Raw genomic sequence first — 13329 nt, 5'->3', positions numbered from 1 at the left:
TAGAATTAACGTGAATACTCCAAATTTTTTTTTTAAAAAAGCCATCAGGAATTTCATAATTTCAGGTGCCTGGATGGCTCATTTGGTCAAGCGTCCGACTTCGGCTCAGGTCATGATCTCACGGTTCATGGGTTCGAGCCCTTGCGTTGGGCTCCGTGCTGACAGCTCAGAGCCCGGAGCCTGCTTCGTATTCTGTGTATCTCACTCTCTGCTCCTTCCCCACCCGCACTCTGCCTCTCTGTCTTTCAAAAATGAATAAATGTTAAAAAAAAATTTTACGAATTGCATAATTTCAAGATCAGGGGAGGTCCTGGGAACCATTTCTACTTTTCCCACACGCCAGGCCACAGAAATGCCTGCCATCTTTTCTCAGCATCTGTAATCCGTGAATCTTCTTATTATTTACATATATCAGAGAGTTTGTTAGCATCCTGGTGATGATTTTGCCAATATTTATCTTCACTGATGTCATTTACTGTCACCTAAAAGATCCCTGAATGGGGATGTTCGTGCTAAGGCTGATAAAAAGTTCCCCTAAATCGAAATCTGTGCAAGGGAAGTTAGATGTGGTAAAATGCCACAGTGAAACCCGTTCACACACTCTGACACGCTATTAATATAGGAAAAGGCTCTGCAAAATATTAAAGATAATGCTACGGGGAGCGGGGGGGACAGAGCTTTCAAACCAAGAGACAACGTAATAATTACAGATTTATGCTCTCCTGGAACACATCCCCCTGACTCTACATTTATTGCCATGGGAAAGTTTGTCTTGAATTATGCAAGGTCTTCAAAAAAGCACCCGTTGCATAAAATGTGACCACAACATACATGAGAATGTTTTATTCCTTGGGTCACCAAAGCCAAAAATGTATCCTGATGCATCCAACGTGATTTCTCCCCTTGGTTATGGAACTCGACCCCTCCCCTGGGTCGACTCCCCTTGTCCAGACTCCCTTTGTCCCCTGGGACCCCACACATGACATTGCATGCATCAGACACACGATAACATGATCACCAGGCCATACCCACCGAGAGAATTGGTTTTTAATTAATTCTCTGTTTTTGTTAAAAATATATATATTTTTAAATATTTTTGAGAGAGAGAGAGCAGGGGTGGGGCAGAGGGAGAGGGAGACACAAAATCCGAGGCAGGTTCCAGGCACCAAGCTGTCAGCACAGAGCCCAATGAGGGGCTTGAACCACAGACAGAGAGATCATGACCTGAGCCGAACTCAGATGCTTAACTGACTGGGCTACCTGGATGCCCCTGTATTTATTTTTTTTTTAAGTCAGATTGATATTTTTTTGAGCCTTGGCTTTGAGCAAGGGCCTTGACCACTCGGCCAGATGGCTGTTTCACTTCTCAGTGCCTCAGTTTTCTGTCTTTACAAAGAGATCTGCCCTCAGCCTGACAGTCATTGCTCTGGGGGAGTTGTACAGAGAGGAAGACGGTACCCTTGAGGGTGAAGAGGGGCAGGGGTTGCAGCTGTGTGACCCGAAGTGGAAGTGGGCATATAAGTCCATTCGCACTCCGGGGTGAGGGGTGAGGGGCCATCACAGGTGGGGCACAGCCCTCACGCAAGATCTTCTGCAAGGCCTCTCCAGCTGAGACATACGTAGGGTTGTATCTCAGGGGAGAGGGTGGAGTGTGCCCTGGGGTCTGTCTAGGAAGTAGCCAGTTGTAGCCATGAGCCGATGAGCTTGAGTATCAAGAGGTAACTATAGCGCGCCTGGGAGGCTCAGTGGGTTAAGCCTCCGACTTCGGCTCAGGTCATGATCTCATAGTCCATGAGTTGGAGCCCCACGTCAGGCTGTGTGCTGACAGCTCAGAGCCTGGAGACTGCTTTGGATTCTGTGTCTCCCTCTCTTTCTGCCCCTCCCCTGCTCATGCTCTGTCTCTCAAAAATAAATAAATGTTAAAAAAAAAAAAAAAAAACTAAAAAAAAAAAAGAGGTAACCACAGATGGAGATCAGAGCTGGGGGCAATAGGGATTGAGACAGGTGGAGTGACAGGGTCCCCACATGCGACAATCCTTTTGCTTCCTCCTGTGCAAATGCCTCTTTGGCCCTTACTCCAAAGGAAGCTCACAGAGGCACCAAGGGAGAAAGAAGTGTGGAGTTGAACCATCTGAAATTGCCATTTTCAGGCACCAACCAGTTGACTATTGGCAACAGCACACGTGATTAAACCTAAAATCACCCAGTGGAAATGGTGGGGAGGGAGGGTGCGAAACCCTCTCAGATTTGTCTGTGGCAGGAGCTAGGCAGGGGGAGGCTGAGCTTCGGAGGAGACCTCTGTCTGTGCCCCACCATGGGGGAGGTGGCACAGACTGGGGACTTCGGAAGTGACCCTGCTCCCTCCTAGTGGTGGATGCCGAAGACAGAGGGGTTATTTCCATGAGCTGCTTGCAAACGACCACTGCTGTCCTCACTCTGCCTTGTCAGGATTTGTTTTCAGATAATGTCTTCAGGGCAGGGTAGAAACAGTCTCCCAGTCTCCTGTGTATTCCTAGCAACTTGTCTGGGTTTCGGATACCCACTGGAGGCTCCAAGAAATGGTTACTGGATGGGGCGCCTGGGTGGCTCAGTCAGTTACGTGTCTGACTTTGACTCAGGTCATGACCTCACGGTTCATGGGATTGAGTCCCATGTCGGGCTCTGTGCTGACAGCAGAGCCTACTTGGGATTCTCTCTCCCACCCTCTCTCTCTGCTGCTCCCCTGCTCACGCTCTCTCTCAAAATAAATAAATAACAAATGAATAAATAAACATAAAAAAAAAGTTAGAAATAGGATGGCAGTATTTCCTAAAATTATTGGATGACAAAATAGATTGTTTTCATGGCACATCTCCCAGGACTGGTGATTCTCCCAGACTGTATTTTGGTCCTTCAGACAGAGGTTGGGCTGAAATATATTTATGCATGAGCTATGAACAATAAATTAATAAACTAGATGTCAAGGTAGAAATGGGTAAAATACTGAGGAGGAGAAAAAACTCTTTCCAAAGACTTGAGAAGTATTTCAGAAACATCAAGTACATGTAAATAATTGATATAATATCAGTCATAACTTAATTATTCATTGACATAGGTTCCCTAATGATATGAATGAAGAAAGACTGGATTAGCCTAGTTGAAGGTATATATTTGAAAATAATAGGACTACATAGCATCAAATATATTCTCACTTTTCAATAATTCAAGCTAGTTCCACCATTTTCTTCCATCCTTAAAGGTTTTAATGTGTCTATGTAATTTGCTAATTCACCTGAAAATATATGAAAGGCACAATGTTTGGTATCATGGGTCTACAAAGATGAATCAAAGGAATTTGTCTTCAAGTCCCTCTATGAAAAGAGGTGGTAAACCAGGAAGATTAGATTAAATGAATATTTTGGGATAAGTCGGTATGTGAGAGACACAGACAAGTGCTGGGAGTTTCTGAGGGAAAGAGAGATGTTGCCTTCCAGCTGTGGGAGGAGACATGTCTTGGTGTCGGGCACTCTTTCCTGGAAGGTGGTCTGTGGGTGAGGAAGGCCATGGAAGGCAGGAGGAAAGAGCGTCCTCTAGTGGACACTATGGATTGTGTTTAGACGTGAGCACGTTTGTACGGTCAAGTAGCCAACATTAGCCAGTGCCAGTGGGTGTGTGAGAGGTAGAACTGACAGCTGGAAACCCACAGAACGGGTTTGTAAGGGCCTATAATGGAAAGTTCTGTGTGAAAAGAAATGATGTGTATTTTGGAAATGTGAAATCCTCAGCTCTGCTCTGTCTGCCTTGGTAGTACAATGATCTGCCAACCAATACCTGAGAGTCACCAAGGAGATCCTGGAAATGAGCACCAAGTGCTTTGCCCAGGGAATGAGGATGGAAAGGGCCCCTTGGGTTTGCACTATTTAAGATAATGTAGGGACAAAATAATGAAACCCGGTCGTTTCCGTGTGAGGACGCTGGGAAATGTCCCGGCAATAGCACCTCAGTCTCACTTGGGGTCATCGCTAACGGAATATGGCCATGAAGAGGTGGCTCTACGCGAGTGGTATGTGAGCAAATAAAAACCAAAATGGCGCCTGGGCTTTCAACAGACTACAGCCAGGATTTCCACGATGACCGAACGCCTCCCCTGTGCTCTCATTTCTTGTTCCTATCAACCCCATACATTATATAATTCCCTTTTTATACCTTTTATAAGGAAGCTCAGGCTCAGAATGGTCTAAAAAAACTAAAAGATGCGAACTCGCAAGCCAGTGGCAGGGCTTTGATTTGAATCCAGGTCCTTCTGATTCCCAACACAGGGCTCCCCAGAAGTCACAGCCTTTACCTCATAGGTAAAGGGGCCAATTCCTCCCTTTCTCAGAATCTTGGGACCCCTGTCTGTAAAGGAGGGTGTGAGGATGGGGAGGAGTATGCACATACCAGTACGAAGTCTACTCACATCCCAGGACCGTTGTGCAGCTCAAATGTGAAAGCATGTTTTCTTTTTTAAAAATGTTTCATTTATTGTTGAGAGAGAGAGAGAGAATGGGGGAGGGCAGAGAGAGAGAACACGAAGCAGGTTCTAGGCACTGAGCTGTCAGTACAGAGCCCGATGCCAGAGCCCGATTCAGGGCTCGAACCCATGAACTGCGAGATCACAACCTGAGGTGAAGTTGGACGCTTAACCGACTGAGACACCCAGATGCCCAAAAGCACGTTTTCAACACTGAGGTAAGGACTATATTAACAACCCCCATAGGGGTTAGAAAAAAAACAAAGCCCTGCAAAATAAGAGCTCCTCCTGGGTTGCCTGGGTGGCTCAGTCAGTTGAGCGTCCGACTTCAGCTCAGGTAATGATCTTGTGGTTCATGGGTTTGAGCCCCGCGTCGGGTTCTGTGCTGACAGCTCAGATCACGGAGCCTGCTTCCGATTCTGTGTCTCCCTCTCCCTCTGCCCCTCCCCAACTCACACTCTGTCTCTGTCTCTGTCTCTCTCTCTCTCAAAAATAAATAAACATTAAAAAATTAAAAACAAAAGAGCTCTTCCTAAAAACTGCAGAATTGGCACAGCTGGGCCATAATGGGAGGGCCGTGCCTTTAAAGGGTGTGGTCAGTCAGCAGCTGGAAGGGTAGAGGGGAAACTTCTCAGGCCCTCCACTTTTGCCTGAGGCCATCTTCAGGTCCTAAGTAGGTGGGACTGGACTTAGCTGTCCTTCCCCTTGGCCATCAAGCATAGCATGTAAGCCCAGAGGCCAGGGCTAGGCCTGCAGAGGCCCTTCCCTGACTGCAGCTGCCACCGGCTGCCTGCACTGTGTCTGCCCTCACCGGCCAGGGCCCCGCACCCACAGCCAGGCGCTTGCCCTGATAGAGAGCTCAGAGCCAAAGCCACCACCAGTAATGCTGAGGGATTTGCTCTGGGGCCACGACATTGTCCTGCCACAGCAAAAGAAATGTATCCAGATGGAGGCCAGGAAGCCTTCCGTTCTCTGCTGGCAGAGGGGGCCCATGTCTCCCCACCGTCTGCAGGATAAATCCATTCAAAGACCCCAGCTTCCAGGGCATAGGGGGACCCCCAGGCCAAACCCAGAGTGAGTGCTGCCAGATTTCTTTTTCAATTCATAAGTCTTGGTGGATCAGAGCCTGCCCTCTCAGCTTTGCTGAATCCACTCTGGCAGGAGCTGTGCACAAAGCCACGGCCCAGGACAAGAGTCTAGGGCCAGCAGAGAAGGTGCCACGTACCTAGCAAATGACAAACTTTTGGTTTGAATTTCCAGTGTTAGGAAATATTGATGGAGGGTGGCCATCACCCAATGATGGAGGGTGGAGCCTGGGTCGCTCAGTCAGTTAAGCCTCTGACTTTGGCTCAGGTCATGATCTCACGGTTCATGAGTTCGAACCTCGCCTCGGACTGTATGCTGACAGCTCGAAGCCTGGAGCCTGCTTCGGATTCTGTGTCTCCCTCTCTCTCTGCCCCCCTCCCCATGCTCTCTCTCTCTCAAAAATTAACATTAAAAATTTAAAAAGAAAAGAAAAGAAAAGAAATATTGATGGAAGGAAGGGAGGAGTTGTCTCTACCTTATCCTGAAAATGGCCTCTGCCTTCCTCTTGGCTCGCAGGTGGATAATAGCTCTTCAGGGCTTTGGGCTGCCTTCCAATGAAAGTTCCAATCCTTCCAATGAAAGTTCCAATCCGAAATTTTTCCTGGGCTCCAGACTCCCAACAGGCCTTTGGCTGAATGTCAGTGGGTCTGTGAACTTGAACTTGTCTGCATCTAGTCTATACTGCACATGGCAGGAAGAGTCCCTATTGGTTCCCAACCAGCCTCTATTGGGATGCTACAGGGCCCAGAGCCTCCTTGTGTCTTGAGACATCCATGATCCCATAAGGACTGTTGCTGTAGGAAGATAAGACTCCTCTGTTCTTCCTCTCTGAGAACCGGGACCCTTTGTTCCCAGACTTCCATGAGTGGTTTCGTCTGCCTAGAGCATGAGTGGCAGACAGGGTCCAAGGTGTGGCTCTGGAATTAGTACTTAGATTTGCAGAAACTTGGCCTCAGCCTCATCCTTCCCAGCCCTGCTTCTCCCTCAATAAAGCAAGTTTCTTTCTTTCTTTTAAAGTCTATTTATTTTTCAGAGAGAGAGAGCGAGCACATAAACAGGGAAGGAGTGACACAGAACCTGAAGCAGGCTCTAGGTCCTGAGCCGCCAGCCCAGTCGGGCTCAAACCCACAAACTGCAAGATCATGACCTGATTCGAAGTCCGACGCTTCACTGACTGAGCCACCCAGGCGCCCCCAAGAGAGCAGGTTTCTAGAACCATGGAAACTGATACTCAGTTACCACTGGATGCCCGCAGGGGACCTGGTGCGGGCAGAGTGCAATCTGCAGAGAGACTCCAAAGCCTCTCTGGCTCTGCAAGCTGACTAGCCCCAGGAAAAGAATGTTAACAGCTCGCCCTGAGCTGAGCGAGCTACAGAATCCTGTCTTGAAAGGAAGAATACCACCTGGAGGTAAACAAGAACTAACAGAAGGGGCCGGGCAGCAGCCCCCGCTAGCCAGAAGAAACAAGGCAACAGGCGGAATCCAGGATGGTAAAGAGCTAGCTGAAAACATCCCAAGGAAGTGTCTAGATGCTACATATTTCCAGTGCAAGAACACAAGCAACAGCAACCACACAGTTTCAGAAGCCAGGGGCGGTGGTGCAGGCAACAAATGCGAAAGTCACCTGGCCAGGGAGCGCCTCTCCTCTCTGCAGAAGTCCTGAGGTCTGGCAAAACCAGTGGGGCGAGGGGAGGAGGGCACTGGATGCTGGGCTCCTGTGAAAGCCCAGAGACCCCTCAGCATCCGGGCTGTGTGGCCCCTCCACTTGGGAATGCAAACCTGGAAGAGCCTGGCTCCTAAGAAAAGGCTCAGGTCCATGCCCTTAGCACAAAGCTCAGGAAAGCCAGTCTTCTCCCTCCTAGCACAGCATCCTCCCTCCTGGGCAGTTCAGCGCATCCTCACTGTGGCCGGTCGGTTGTTTGTCCACTGCTTCTGCGGAGCAAAGGGGAAGTGTAGGAAACAACATCTTCCACCAGTTGCCCTTCTCTTTTTAACAGTGCACCTTGCTCCCAGCTCCATCTCAAGGGGGGTGTGGGGAGTGGGGCAGCAGAGGCCCTCCTGACCTTGATCAGCCTGGCAATCTGATGGGCATGGGTAGTGCCAGAGAGGCCAAGTGGAGGCAGAAGCAAACAGGAGAGCAAACTCTCTTGTTGCCATCAGACAACGGGAGTCCGAAGCCACCGCCATCGGATAGGCTGATCTTTCAAGAGAGGCAGGACATCTGCATCTGTATATGAAATGTCCCGTTTACAATGGTGGGTTGAAATGTTCAGACAGTAGTTTTTGGTGGGGCAGGCTCCGCCAGGCGCCTACGCCGCTCCGTCTCTCCCGTGGGTAGGCAAGTGCTCCTGCAAGGGCACCACGCGTCCAGCCCTGGGCTGCCCTGCTCCCTCCAAGCCCACCGGGCAATGCCCCAGAGCCTGGCAGGGCACCGCCTTACTGCCATCCAGAGCAGCCTGCTCTAGAAGAAGAGGTTTCCTCTTTCTGGAAAGTGCAATCTGCCAATCTGAGCAAATAATTCTGGCCCCTCCGCGGGCACCGTTTCTAGTCTGGAACAAGGCACCCATCCTTATCCGCTGTGGAATCTGAAACACGAGTTGGCGGGATGGCGCCCACCATTGCCTCATGTGGCCACAGGGGAAGAATGATAGCCTTTGGGCATTTGGAGCCCCTCTGAAAACAACGAACTGTTAAGAGTTTCGCCAAAGAATTACTGTACCGAAGTAATAGTTATTGACATCATTGCAAAGCCTCAGTCCTGTTCTGCCTTGTGTCTGTGAAATACCAGAGACACCAACTCTTCCCCATTGTATGGACTGAAGCTGAAGATTGAAAAGGTTAAGATTGGTCAGCGCCCGGGGCACCCAGGCGGCTCAGTCAGCTGAACGTCTGACTTTGGCTCAGGTCATGATCTCAAGGGTGGTGGGATGGAAACCCGCACGGAGCTCTCTGCTCTCAGTGCAGAGCCTGCTTCAGATCGTCTGTCCTACCCCCCAACCTTCTCTCTCTGCCCCTCTCCCATCATGCTGTCTCCCTCAAAGATAAATAAAACATTAAAAAAAAAGACTGCTCAGAGCCCCCATCTGCAGAATCAGACTTAGGATTTGGACCTCTGGGGTGGGGACCTCCTTCTAAAGGAGGGGCCTCCCTACTTGAGGCCACCTCCAGTCCTCCAAACTCTGTAGAGATTCCACTTTTCAAAAAAATTTTTTTTAATGTTTATTTTTGAGACATAGAGACAGAACACAAGCAGGGGAGGGGCAGAGGGAGAGGGGGACACAGAATCCGAAGCAGGCTCCAGGTTCCAAGCTGTCAACACAGAGCCCAGAGCAGGGCTTGAACCCACAAACCACAAGATCATGACCTGAGCCAAAGTGGGATGCTCAACCGACTGAGCCACCCAGGTGCTCCTAGAGATTCCTCTTTTATTCCAGGGTAGGGACCTTCTTTCACCTTTTCCTCTTCTTTCCTTCCTCCCCTCACCCCTTCTCAGGAAGTGAGAGCCAAAAGTCAGAGGCTTCATTATCATAATAAGCCACCACAGTTTTGCACTCCAGAGGGGGTCCATATCAGCAAGAGAAAGGGTTATTTTGCTACTGGATTATTTATTCCCCTGGGAACCCCATGAGGGCTCCTATCTGGTGAGATGGCAAACTGTCTGGCAAGAGACCACACCTATAGCACATCCCAAGTATTACAGACGAACACTGAGTTACCCAGTTTCATATGATTCCTTGGGAAACACACACAATATGGAGCTAAACTGGATAGCAAGTAGAACAGCTTATTCAACCTCCTCTTTGAATGTATCACTCTCTGGTTTACCAGGGTACCACGTATCCCCACTTACACAGAGGGGAAAGTCCATCATTACTGGTGACCTTCAATATTTTTATGCATTCTAGTGTTGCTTTTAAGCACAGAAATATTGCTCATGGTCTTTCTTTCTTAATCAATCAGCCAATCATTAACAACTCGTCATCTCTGCCCTAGTCTTTAAAGAACATTTAGAAGGAGAATGAGAAATACTGGGTCCTTCATTGATCAATGGAATATGTATAGGCATACATGTATCTATACACACATATATACTAATAATACAAAAGAATATCAAGTTGAACTGCTAAATGTGTAGAGACAGCAAGTTCTTCAAGAGTTCAAAGAAAGGGTCAAGGGATTACAATGAAAGAGAAATCAGGGAAGCTTCCTGGAGTTGGTGATGTCTGAACTACAACTTGAGAAACAGGAACAATTTTCCTGGAGCTTTAGGGGCAGGAATGACCTTGCTTTAGTTGATGGAAGAAATGAAATTCTGATTGGGTGGCAGTGGGGCAGCAGAACCCAGTAAACAACACGGATAACACTTTGGATAACGTGATGGGGAAATATCTGGCTTTTTAGTTCAGCATGTGTTTGAATGGAGTTGAACAAAATCGATTTGTTAGTGGTACTTAGCAGAATACATAGGTGTCAGAAAGGGCAGCCAATGCTGGGGCGCCTGACTTAGTTGGCTGAGCAGTTGAGCGTCCGACTCTTGATTTTGGCTCAGGTCATGATCCCCCGGTTTGTGAGATGGAGCCCCATGTTAGGCTCTGCGCTGATAGGTTGGAGCCTGCTTGTGATTCTCTCTCTCTGCCCCTCCCTCGCTTGCACTCTCTCTCTCTCTCTCAAAATAAATAAACTTAAAAAATTGACAGTAACAACAAAAAAAGACAGGGCAGCCAATGCTAAGCACTAGGGTGGGCAACTAATGTCTATTAAGAAGAAAGGAATCTTATCAATAGATAGGAAAATAACCAATATCTTTTTTGAAAAAGTGGGCAAAGGACAATATTAAGCATGATGCAAAAGAAGGACACGCACAGCTGGTAAGAACAGCTGCTTATATTTGGCACGACGTGCAAACCTTCAATTCAGCAAGGAAGTCTGCCTTTTAACACGTAGCCTCAAGAAAGAATTCAGAATTTGAACAAAATCCTGTGCAAGGATTTTCAGTACCTCGAGCTTATCGTGGTCAAAAACTAAAATAACTTCTTAAGTGGAGAGTCAGGGACAATGTATAAGAAATGTGTTTATTGATTTTGAGGGTTGGTTGCGATATATTAGCAAATTTTCTAGAAGGCATCAAGCAGATCACGCGACCCTGTGCGGTGTGTATGCCATTTGTGCATAAAAGTAAAAACGAACAAAACTATCCAACCTAAATATGCACACACACACACACACACACACAAATATACACACACACATGCATAGATATTCATCCGTATTTGTTTTTCTTTCCATCTATATGTATATATAGGGATACCTGCACACACATATGCATATGTACATAGATGTCTATATGCCTAGATGTTAATACTCCTTATTTCTAAGTAGTAGGATTATATGTAACGTCTATCGCCTTCTTCTGCATATGCTTTATGTTTGTTTTATAACTGTTTTCCACAACAAGCATCTTTTTTTCCTTTAATTTAAAAAGAAGGAAGCTCAGAGAGCCCTGTGCAGCTCCAGCACGGCACCAGCCTAATTGCCATCGCGCCCACCAGTCCCTGCCTCGCCCTCGTCCGCAAGGTCAATGCCAAGCACAGGGAGCAGCGGCAGAGGACTCACATCCACGACCTCTGCCTGCTGGGTCAGGGTCATTGCAATGAAGCTTTGGGGAACAATAAAATGGTTCCTTGTGAGAAATGAATATGGTTTCAATAAACAAAAAGGACACTGAGGAAGACATATTTTGTACACCAAGACTGCCATAAAGAAGAAAAGCCCCAGGAAGAACTTTCTCGGTGTAGTTGGTGGAGAGACTGGAATTTGATCTTGTTGCAGGAGAAAAGGGTACAGGGGCAGCAAAGGTCACGCACCCTGGTGGGGTTCCAGTGCAAGGCGGTGACACAGCTCACCAGAGGCATTATAGACTATCCAAGATCGGCCGGGTCCTCCACACAATCACCAGCAGAGCTACCAAAGCGATGAGAGTAGGGTGAAAAGAGAGGGGATGGCTCTTGGAGGGCTCCCCAAGATCAGGGCCAACAGTCCCGGCACTCCCATACTGCGCGTAGGCTCCCAGCTTCCTGCTGAGCACAGACTGTGGGCGTGGACCCCAGGATCCCAGCCCTTCTGTTGGGGGAGAAAAGGTGGAGGGGGCTGACAAGCGGGGTGCAGGAGAAGAAGGTAGGCCATAAAGACAGAATGTGTATCGGGGTTATAGACCACGACTTCCCAGGGGTCCCTTCTTATCAAAGACGGCCTAGAGAGGATGGCAATGAAGAAGGTAAGGGGAGTCAAGGAGATGAGACCCAAGGTCAGCAGGTCCCTCAAGGTTAGTACCCACAAAACTTCAATTTCCCACACAGAGGCTCAGAAAACTGGAAACCGCTGGATAGCACAGAGACCAAAGCAGCGGACCCACCGGCTGAGACTTTGCTCCAGCATGAGCAGTGCAGGGCTGAGTAAATGCTCACTGACCGTCTCTACCACCGGCTGGTTGAGGCATCCAACAAGAACGAATATGAAATTCCAGCAATAAGAAATGAACAAAAGATTGGAGCTGAGGGCCTTAAGTGCTTGCTTTTTGCCCATTGATCAGATACCCAAACTATCTGCACTAGCTATGCAAGATGGGGTTTCTATTATTTTTACCTAATCTCTTTTTGGTCATGACAAATGTGTGTGTGTGCATGCGTGCATGTGTGTTTTAAAACCTGGTTTTTCTCAACACACCTTTAGAGGTTTTTTTCCTATGTGGTCAAATTGAAATTTCTAGGAACCTCATTTTTAATCTATAATAATAGTTTCCGACTTGCTTTTTCAAAAGGATCAACAAACAGCAAACACTTGTTAATAAAGATCTTAAAGGTACAACTTCTTTGTTTTCTAAGTTTATTTATTTATTTTGAGAGAGAGAGTCAGGGAAGGGCAGAGAGAGAGAGAGAGAGAGAGAGAGAGAGAGAGAATCCCAGGTAGGCTCCACGCTGCCAGCACAGAGCCCAAGCGGTACCTTGAAGCGTCGAACCATGAGGTCATGACCTAAGCCAAAATCAAGAGCCTGATGATCAACCTACTGAGCCACCCAGGTGCCTCAATAAAGACCTTAAATAATAAATAAATAACTTTAGGGGCACCTGGGTAGCTCAGTTGGTTAAGTGTCTGACTTCAGCTCAGGTCATAATCTCATGGTTAGTGGGTTTGAGCCCTGTGTTGGGCTCTGTGCATACAGCTAAGAACGTGGAGCCTGCTTCAGATTCTGTGTCTCCCTCTGTCTCTGACCCTTCCCCACTTGTGCTCTGTCTCTCTCTCTCTCTCTCTCTCTCTCTCTCTCAAAAATAAATAAACATTAAAAAAATTTTTTTAAATAAATAACTTTAAAACTGTAAAGGTCAGATTCTTCTGTTAGAGCCCCAGTTAGTAGGATGGACGGTGCAGTGGTAATTTATTATGGTAGAGAATGTCCTGAGGAACCAGGCAATTCTGAGAGAAGCATCCTAAGGTTTACAGCCCAGAGCCCAGCATCCGTGTGGCTTAGCAGAGGGAAATGTTGCTTGCCTTCCCGAAGTTGTACTTCCCAGCGTGTATTTCAAAGAGCAACAATCAGAGGTGGCAAGAGGAGAGGACACGAAACTTCAGTGACAACCCGGAGGCCCAAAAGGGAAATAGTGGCAACAGGGCAGAACACCCAGCCTTGGAGGCTGCCGTTTTGCACATAGTGCCCTGGAGAGCCAAATCATATGCTCACAAGTGGCTTCCACATT

General features: G+C 47.7%; 1 pseudogene; it reads left to right on the top strand.

The window, feature by feature from the left end:
- The first annotated feature begins 11156 nt into the window (after positions 1-11156).
- Positions 11157-12034, top strand: LOC125935125 (Y-box-binding protein 1-like; annotated as a pseudogene).
- The last annotated feature ends 1295 nt before the right edge of the window (positions 12035-13329 follow it).

Source organism: Panthera uncia (assembly GCF_023721935.1).
Source record: "Panthera uncia isolate 11264 chromosome A1 unlocalized genomic scaffold, Puncia_PCG_1.0 HiC_scaffold_17, whole genome shotgun sequence".
In the NCBI taxonomy this organism is placed as follows: Eukaryota; Metazoa; Chordata; class Mammalia; order Carnivora; family Felidae; genus Panthera; species Panthera uncia.
Note: the sequence above shows the minus strand (reverse complement) of the source record. Positions and strands in the feature narration are given on the sequence as shown.